The sequence below is a fragment of the Lampris incognitus genome, chromosome 1, assembly GCF_029633865.1.
Source record: "Lampris incognitus isolate fLamInc1 chromosome 1, fLamInc1.hap2, whole genome shotgun sequence".
NCBI lineage: Eukaryota > Metazoa > Chordata > Actinopteri > Lampriformes > Lampridae > Lampris > Lampris incognitus.
Genome location: NC_079211.1, coordinates 22111388 through 22120756, shown reverse-complemented (window position 1 = coordinate 22120756; position 9369 = coordinate 22111388). Strand labels below are relative to the sequence as shown.

The following is a 9369-nucleotide window of genomic DNA, read 5'->3' as shown; positions in this document are numbered from 1 at the left end:
CCTTAAAATCATATTCAGCTGATGTATGTCATGAGATGTAGTATTGTACATGTATTATCGATGTTTGTAATGAAACATTAAAGACTCTTGCTGTGGAGTGTTTTTGTTCATTTTTTGCTCCCCTGAAAATATAATATATATACACACATACATATGTATATACACACCAACACCATTACTAATATGATGGAGTTTAGTACATACTGTATTTGGCATCAAAACCTGCAATTTGCTTTTAAGATTAAGTACTTTTCTTTAGTGTGAAGTATATTTATCAATGTCATGTTTTAAAATAAAACCCTGGACTGGGAAAAAAACAAACCAGGGAAGTGTAAGCAACATGTGTAGTTCAAAGAAGGGTGAATCTGTTCGTCTGGATACAACGTTTATGGCAGATATGTTTCATCACTCAACTAAGTGACGTTTTCAGTCTAAACTGACTGCAGGTATACCCGCCTCTCATAGACGACTCCTTTCTTGCATGAGTCCCACAGAGTCTCCTCTGCCAAGATCCAAAACTTTGTTTATATTGCCACGTTACAGCCGTGGTAACAAATCATTCACAATGGAGGGCTATAGTTTAGTCCTCTCCTGTCAACCTGAAGGTGTGAAACCAAAAGAGCCCACAATGATGTTTTAAGGCTAATATTAGCATCACAGATGTTTGTATTTTTCACTTCGTGAGCATGAACCAAAGTTCACATTTATTGGGCACATTACACATAACCCAAATGGGACTTGAATCCACAGCTCAGGAGGCTGGTGCCTTATTCATTTAGCCACTGGGTCGGCATTGTTCACTGATGAATCTTTTTTCTTGACCCTTGCAGGTGTAAATGTTTGCTCCCACTGCAGATCAGATGCATGTTGTGAATCACTGTGAAGGAAAACCCGCAAGAGAAAAACACGACATCCTGCAAGAAAGTGCCCATAATGCCAGAGGGGATGTGGCTGATCACAACTTAAATCTCGACTCATGTCTTGCACATGGGAATATCACAGAGTTCGTGCTGTGAAGTTCCCAAACTGTTTATGTTGTCACATTACAGCTGTGGTTACCAACCAGATGCCATGGAGGACCATGGTTTAATCCTCTCCTGCCGAGTAGTTGAAGGTGTGAAACCACTGGATTTGCAATGTTCACTGATGAATCCTGTTCGTTGAGCCTGGCAGGTGCAAATACTTTCCCCCACTGCAGATCAGATGCATTTTGTGAATCATTGTGAAGGAAAACCCACAAAAGAAAAACGTAACATCCTGCAACAAAGTGCCCGTAACACCAGAGGGGATGTGACTGATCTGGCCAAGATAGATTTTGCAGCTTTTGATGCCGCCATCATTCCTTGTGAGGTTAACAACTCAGGCATAGATGTAGATTTTTACCTTAATATATTTCACATGATGTTCCATAAAACCTGCATAAAATCATTTAATACCATACATCAGTGTTTGTGAAAGTTTAAATCCTCCTGGCATATTCTTTGTTACAGATGGATTTGGTGTGGCTGACATGCTGAGTGACTGGGCAGTGAAGGGGAAGGAGTTCAGCATCCAGCACCAAGTGGAGAAACTAATCTAGGTATTTTACGAAGGCTGGGAAGCCCCTGGGCTTGTGCCATCGGTGTCGCCGGACCATTTTGCCAGGGTTTAACCCCAAACCTTTTGAGTGTAACCCCGAATATAATTTTAAATTCAAGCCTATGTGAAGCTCGACAAAAAATCTAAAGTGTGTGAATGTCTGATAGTCTTCGTAGCATAACAGCATGTCAAAGTCAATGCAGGTCTCAAAGCTAACTCTGTGTGTGTGTGTGTGTGTGTGTGTGTGTGTGTGTGTGTGTGTGTGTGTGTGTGTGTGTGTGTGTGTGTTTGTGTGTGTGAAAGAAAATTTAATATTCCAATAACTTATATTAACATAAATACATTTAACTTTTTTCCCCTCTAGTCTGGTACTGTAGCATGTCAATAAATGTTTGACGACAGCAGTTGTGAAGTATTCTGCTTCTATTCAATGCTAATACTAATTACTAACAACTACTAATATTTCTAACGTCACAATTCATAATTAATCTGGAGAGTAAACAACAACTTTTGAGGTCAGCTTTTCAATTTTTCAATGATTAAGATGTGAACTTTTAATGTAAATTAGGTGTCAAGAGTGCATAAAAAAGCATCAAAATAGAGCTTGTTAATCAAAGAAATTTCCGAGCAAGGATCCCCCGGACCCCCCTATAGAAGTCCAGGCTAAACCCCAGACGTTCTCAAATCCTGGAAACGCCCTGGGCTTGTGCTGTATCTCCACTGCTTGCTGCCAAAGCACTGCCTGGCTGTGAGCTCACCGTGGGCCAGGACGAAGAATGTGAAATGTGTGTTTCTATATGAGAAATGGTCAACATCATTTGAGACTCCGCGTTGGAAAACTGTAATTTACAGTTCTAACTCTCCTTTTCTCATCTCTTTCCCAGATGGCCCCATGCCAAGACTGCTGCCACCATGAAGGAGGTGGGCTGCAAACATGTGAATAAAAACGTTGGGGAAGCACATATGTCGATGTTCAAAAATAAACTGGTCACCACCAGTGCTTTTATGTGCTATGCTCTCTTTCATTAAGTTTTTGATGGAATAAGTGTCATGGTAACAGAGGTGCTGAAACTGGCTCAAGGGATGTGAAATGCCATCCCTTATGACTGTTTTTGATACTGAAAATTTGCCTCAAAATCACATTCAGCTGATGCATTTCAGGAGATGTTGTACTGCACATGTGTGTCAACGTTTTTAATGGACCATTAATTATTCCAAGACTCTTGCTTTGGAGTATTTTTGTTCATTTTTTTGCCCTCCTGAAAAAAAAAACACATACATACATATAAACACACATACACATATATACACCGACCACCATTACTAATATGATGGCGTTTAGTACATACTGTATTTGGCATCAAATTCTACAATTTGCTTTTCACATTGTTAAGTATTTTGCTTAGTGTGACGTATATTTATCAATGTAACGTTTTAAACACAAACCCTGGACTGGGAAAACACAAACCAGGGAAATAAAAGCAACAGGTAAAGTGTGTGATGAAACTCACAAACTAGATAGATATAAATAAAATCTTGGTGGCTGAGGAGAACTTTGACTTGTATACGCAGCACAGTGTGTGTTAGTAAATTGTGTGTACGAGAGGTTACAGGTTTCGCTTGCATGTGGATATTAAATGAAAGAAGAATATGATTTATCTCAAGAATTCAAGCTACTTTAACCAATTTTTCCATCTCTTACCAAGAAAAAAACCCCAAAAAACTCGTATCCCCAGATACTCTTACAGTACAGTGCTCTCTTATACATTTTAGCTTTTTCATTTTTCCTTTTATTTCTTTTCTTTTTTTATTTTATATCTTATCACTGTGATCACTGGCAGTGGTATGATTTTCACTAGACTCAAGAGAGGGAAAGCATATTGAGTTTCAGGGGATTCCTCATCAAAAAAGTAGTCAGTTTATTTGTAAAGCTTTATATCCATATGAAAACATAAAAAAACCCCAACCCTGAGCCCCCACTAAAATCAGTATATGAGTCAGTATACGCTTGGAGCATACGTTTAAACTAAGCTGTTGTAGTGGTTATGGGGCTACATAATTCCCCTTATTGAGCTAGTAGGAATGTTAGTTTACAGCTGCTGTTTCCTCGGTTCGGGTTTACAGTGACACACTTCCGCTGCGCGGGTTTTTTGTTGTTGTTGTAATGGTGGAAGGAATAAATGGTGCACGTTGTGTAGCCGAAAGAGAAAGTTGTCACGACTCCTGCTTGAGCTCCTCTACACTGTATTATTTTTTTGCCCATTCACTGCTGATACATTTAAAGACATTACATCAGTCACAAGAAAATGCTAAAGTTTAATTAGAATTTTAACATAATTTAAATGAACATCCCTATTTTCATAAGCAAAAACTACCCAGATTCAAAGAATTCCAATACAGATGTTTCTGAAAATAGTCGTGACAGCCCCAGTAGGAGGGGGAAGCAAGCTAACACTCATGGACTGTTGTTGCACAAATGATTTAACTGGTCTCTTCCACTGACCACAACGGTCTTTTGGAATTCAAAGAAAGTTGAATTAGTTCATCTGGACACCACGTTTATTGACAGAAACGTTTCGTCACTCATCTGTGATGTCTTGAAAAAAAAAGTCTGTCCTTTGGAACCTTCTGGGACACTCAGTGTCCTATTACGAAGACAGTAATAATGTAAGAGGTAGTGAAATTATAGAAATCATGGACCATATAGGGCCTTGTGATGGCCTGGCTGCCTGTCCAGGGTGTCTCCCCGTCTGCTGCCCAATGACTGCAGGAATAGGCTCCAGCATCCCTGCGACCCTGGGAGCAGGATAAGCATTTTGGATAATGGACAGATGGATAGACCATAAAGAACGTGCGTTTTTATTCAGTTTCTTTTTACCGATTTGGCGTATAAACAAGTGAAGACATAATGTAACACAAAATCACAGTGCCCTCTCTGGGATGTGTTGGGATCACTGGCATGAACCAGAGGTACAGCATGGAACTATTGAAAATTTGTGAGCCGAAGGACCCCTCTCCGAAAATCGCCACCTTAATGTGGTGGAGGAGTCTGGGTGTCCCAGTGATCCTGGGAGCTGTGTGGTCGGGGGCAATATCACAGATGTCCATCATGGATCTACTGAAACAAATTCAAAATTAAATCTGTGAGGCTAAGGACAACCAAAACTCTTCTCAAAGAATAAAAAAAGGTAAGGATAAGGTGAACTCATAGACATACCTGTATGTCCAGCCACTGATGACAATGAGACAGGAAATTTACTTTAAGATATCAAACTTAAATTAAAAAAATCTCAGTGCCAACCATACCCCCCACCCACCTATTTTCACTGATGCTCTGGGTACGATTGTCTTGTATGCATTCCAAACTTTGGCACTTGGAAAGACTGCAGGCTTCTGTGTTTTGTGTGTGTGTGTGTGTGTGTGTGTGTGTGTGTGTGTGTGTGTGTGTGTGTGTGTGTGTGTGTGTGTGTGTGTGTGTGTGTGTGTGTGTGTGTGTGTGTGTGTGTGTGTGTGTGTGTGTGTGTGTGTGTGTGTGTGTGTGTGTGTCACAGAAACCATGTTGAAGCATGTCACAGTTATTCTCTCAGGCTGTGGGGTATATGACGGCACAGAAATCCATGAGGTATCCGCAGTTTTGATTCACTTGGGCCATACTTGAGCAAAGGCAAGGCCATGCACATAGCTTGTCCTCCACTCCTAATAGAGTAGCATCGCACAGAGCCATGCCTACTTCAAATGGTACCTTTAAATAGTGTGGTCACCATCGAAACTCGAAGCTTGGCGATTCACTTCCTGCACACGGGAGTATCACAGAGTTCACGCTGCTACGTTCCCAAACTGTATATGTTGCCAAATTACAGCTGTGGTTACCAACAAGGTGTCCTGGAGAGCTATGGTTTAATCTTCTTCTGCCTAGTAGTTGAAAGTGTGAAACCAGCAGTCGAACCCACAGTAATGATAATTTTACACTTACATCACATTCGTTTGTATTTTGTGAGCGTCAACCAAAGTAACTACTTAATGTAATTGCATTTATTTGTCATATTCTATATAATCCAGGTGGGGCTCAAACCCACAATTCCGAACTCTGGAGGCTTACCCATTAGGCCACTGGATTTGCATTGTTTGCTGATGAATCCTCCTTCTTGACCTTGGCAGGTGTAAATGTTTTCTCCCACTGTATGCAAAAAGACGTGTCTTGTCTGAGATGTGTTGGTACCAGTGGCATGAACAAGAGGTCCATCATGGATGTATTGAAACAAATTCAAAGTTACATTTGTTAGCCCAAGGACCATCAAAATCCTGTTCAGAGAATAAAAAAAGGTAAGGATAAGGTGAACTCATAGACATCTGAGACAGTTATTCTCTCAGGCTGTGGGGTTTATAAGATGGCACAGAAATCCATGAGGCATCAACTGTTCTGGTCCACCTGTGCCATGCTGGAGCAATGGTAAGGCCACACACATATAGCTTGTCCTCCACTCTTACAAGAGCAGCATCCCACAGATTCATGTCTCCTTTAAATGGTACAACTCACTTCCTGCACACAGGAGTATCACAGAATTCATGCAGCGATGTTCCCAAACTGTTTACATTGCCACATTACAGCTGTGGTTACCAACCAGGTGCCCTGGAGGGCCATGGTTTAATCCTCTCCTGCCCAGTAGTTGAAGCTGTGAAACCAGCAGTAAAGCAAACAATAACAATTTAAGGCCAATATCATCATCACATACATGAGTAGCTTTCATTTTGTGAACATGAATCCAAGTTTATATTTGACGTTATCACATTTATTTGCCACGTTCTACTTAATCGAGGTGGGACTTGAACCCACAACCCCCAGCTACGGATGTTGGTGCCTTATCCATTAGGCCACTGGATTTGCATTGTTTGTTGATGAATCCTCCTTCTTCACCCAGGCAGGTGCAAATGTTTGCTCCTTCTGCATACAAAAAGACATTTATCTCTCTGACTATCCCCCTTCTTCGCCAACCTCTTCCTCCATATAATTCCCTATACTTCCTCATTCCACCACCAAGTCTCGTTGTCTTCCTTCCTCCATCTAGATGACAAACCAAGTAGCTTCCTAGCTGTCTCACTCACTATTTCTGCAGTAGTTGCCAATCTATCCTGCAACTTTTCGCTACCCCTCAGTGCCTGTCTTAACTGCTCACAACAGTCCCTTAATTTTCACCATTAGATCCTTAGCTCTGCCTTAATTCTCTTCTTATTCTTGATCTCCAAAGTCATCGTTTACTCTGCCAAGATCCCAAACTCTGTTTACATTGCCATGTTACAGTTGCCGGTTTCTGGTTCTCTCCTGCCTAGTTGAAGGTGTAAAACCAGCCCACAATAATGATTGAAGACTGATCTCACCGTTACAGACATCTGTAGTTTCAAGTTTGTGACCATGATTTTCCAATTTCCTGCTTGATGTTAAGACATTTATTGGCTATATTCCACATAATCCAGGTGGGACTTGAACCCACAATCCCCAGCTCCGGAGGCTGGTGCCTTATCCATTAGGCCACTGGATCTGCATTGTTTGGTGTTGAATCCTCTTCCTTGACCCTGTCAGGTTCCAAAGGTTGCTCCCACTGCAAATTAGAAACATGTTGTGAATCACTGTGAAGGAAACCCCACAAAAGAAAAATGCAACATCCTGCGAGAAATCGCCAGTATCACCAGAGGGGATGTGACTGATCTAGCCAAGATAGATTTTGCAGCTTTTGCTGCCGCCATCATTCCAGGTGAGGTTAACAACTCAGACATACATGTAGATTCTTACCTTAATATATTTCACATGATGTTGCATAAAACATACATAAAATCCATTTTACATCTATTGTGAAAGTCTAAATCCTCCTTGCATATTCTTTGATACAGGGATATCAAAGATCATCTGTCTCCATCTCTTCCTGTCCTCTGCATCTTCTTCTGTCACGCCAACCACCTGCATGCCTTCCCTCACAACATCCAAAGATCATGTCTCCATCTCTTCCTGTCCTCTGCATCTTCTTCTGTCACGCCAACCACCTGCATGCCCTCCCTCACAACATCCAAAGATCATCTGTCTCCTCTCTTCCTGTCCTCTTCATCTTCTTCTGTCACGCAAACCACCTGCATGCCCTCCCTCACAACATCCAGAATTCTCTTTGGCCTTCCTCTTTTCCTCTTGCCTGGCAGCTCCATCTTCAGCATCCTTCTCCCAATATAATAATAATAATAATAATAAAGGGCCCAATTGCTGCACAAGACCAGAGCCTGGCAATCAGATCCTATCACCATCACATCATCAAAGATGGAACAGACCCAAAATGCAGAATCTGTGGAATGCACGAAGAAATCATCGACCACACTGTCTCAGAGTGCCTGGAACTGGCAAAGACCGAGTACATATACAGGCACAACAAGGCAGCAGCATACCTGCACTGGAAGATCTGCAGGAATTACAAGATCAAGACGACTGAGAAGTGGTACGAATATTATCCAAAAACGGTCACTGAGAACAATGATGTGACCATCCCCTGGGACATGCCCATTCACACTGACAGAGAGATAAACGCCAACAAGCCCGACATCGTTATCAGGGACAGGAAGGAAAAGAGGTGCATGCTCATCGACATGGCAATACCATCCGGGAAAAAAACCTTAGTGAAAGTCACAGAGAAACTGACTAAGTACAAAGACCTGGAGATTGAAATCAACAGGATGTGGGGTATAAAGACTGAAACAACAGCAGTGGTCATCGGAGCTCTAGGACTCATTGTTATGTATGCACACATCGACAGTGCTGCATTTGATTTGGTGCTGTTCTATTGTGCTGGGATCGATTGGTGATGCCTGCGGGCTCTGGGTTGTTTGATCGGGTCTGCCTTTGATGCTGTGTCAGTCTAAATAAAGAATGCCACGGAGAGGTTGTGTCGAGCGACAGCGCTGTGTCCTGACGTGATTTCTAAATACAACATTGGCGACGAGGATGGCTGATATCTCCCTCCCACCACCTGCCCCCTTCCTGGCATTACCTGGCGAGCCTCCGGTACCATGGACTCGCTGGCTACATAGTTTTGAAAATTACATCATCGCCTCAGGGCTCGACGACGTGAGCCAGGCTAGGAAGACGGCTCTGTTGCTACACTGCTTGGGAGCAGAGGGTCATCGTGTGCTCGGGTCTCTGGGGAACGTCACAAGCTTTGCCGAAGCTGTGGGACTTATGAGCACCCATTTCGCTGCTCCACAGAGTGCCCTCCTTCGGCGATTTATATTCCGTCAGCGACACCAACTGCCTGGTGAGTCTGTGCGGCAGTACGTAGCTAATTTGCGAGGGCTAGCTAGCTCATGCAAGTTTGGCGCGCTTCAGGACGAGATGGTTCGCGACCAGCTAATCGAACACACCAACAACGCAAAGGTGCGTGAGACTCTCCTGCTGGAAAAAGACGATCTGCTGCTGTCCACAGCAATTACCATCGCACTACAGGTTGAGGGAGCAGCTGAGTGTGCTGCTATGCTAAATACACAGCAAGTGGCCACCTCCAGTCAAGCTGCCAACGACTCCTCCCTCTACTCACGGCTGCCCCTCGGGACGCAACCCAACCAGAGCGAGGCGAGCGCCGACTCCACTGGGGACGTCTTGCAACTGCAACGACGGCGTTCTCGGCCCCGCCCTCAACAGTCCTGTGGTAACTGTGGGTCTCGGTCTCATGTTTCAAGGGCTCAGAACTGCCCTGCCCGTGGCCAGACATGCCGTAGCTGCGGTAAGCACAATCACTTTGCCAACGTCTGTCGATCTTC

The 9369-nt window shown here is 43.1% G+C and overlaps 1 non-coding gene and 1 pseudogene across 1 annotated transcript; one reads left to right on the top strand and one right to left on the bottom strand.

Moving 5' to 3' along the window:
• The first annotated feature begins 340 nt into the window (after positions 1-340).
• On the top strand, positions 341-2667 carry LOC130109657 (glutamine amidotransferase-like class 1 domain-containing protein 3, mitochondrial; annotated as a pseudogene).
• A 4375-nt stretch (positions 2668-7042) lies between these two features.
• Positions 7043-7115, bottom strand: trnar-ccg (transfer RNA arginine (anticodon CCG)). Its single transcript has one exon. It is a non-coding gene; the product is annotated as a tRNA-Arg (tRNA).
• Positions 7116-9369: the final 2254 nt, after the last annotated feature.